This window comes from Alligator sinensis, unplaced genomic scaffold (genome assembly GCF_000455745.1).
Source record: "Alligator sinensis unplaced genomic scaffold, ASM45574v1 scaffold118_1, whole genome shotgun sequence".
NCBI lineage: Eukaryota > Metazoa > Chordata > Crocodylia > Alligatoridae > Alligator > Alligator sinensis.
In genome coordinates, this window is record NW_005841850.1 from 2,939,562 (window position 1) to 2,940,187 (window position 626).

Consider the following 626-nt stretch of genomic DNA (forward strand, 5'->3'; position numbering starts at 1 on the left):
CCCTGGGCTGCGGCTGGGCCCGGCGCGCCCACGTGGCCCCGCGCTCCGAGCCCCTGCACGGGCACTGGCACTGCCAGGCCCCTTCCCGCCTGCGCTGCGGCCGAAGCGGCAGCACGCGTGTGCCACGTGTCGTGACATGGGGGCACCTGGCTCTGTCCCGTGTAGCCAGCGCCTCCTTCCCTCCCCTTCCCCTCCTGAGATGGGCCCCCGGTTCACCCTGCCCAGCGTCCCACATCCAAATGGGACAGCAGCCCCTTCGCAGAAATTTAAGTCTTCTCCTGTCCTGCCTGGACGGCATGTGCCATGCACTAATGACAGGACCGGAGAGAAGGATCCCTGGACGTGCGCCGCCAGAGATTGCTGCGGTCTCTTAGGGATCGTAGAAATCACAAGGAAGGAGGGCTCAAATATGATGCTGGTCTGACTCTGAGTGGAGGGGCGAGACCGACTAGCTAGAAACCTCCAGCTTCAAGTCCCAGCAGGAGCGTTGGCACGGCCCAGTCGAAACCTCAGCCGTCGCTGCCTCATGTCTCCAAAAACCACCAAAAAAATCTCCCTCCCGACAGTGCCACCGCAGAATAGCCGTGCTGCAGGGAGATGAGCCCTGACTGCTGGCACCGCGCGGC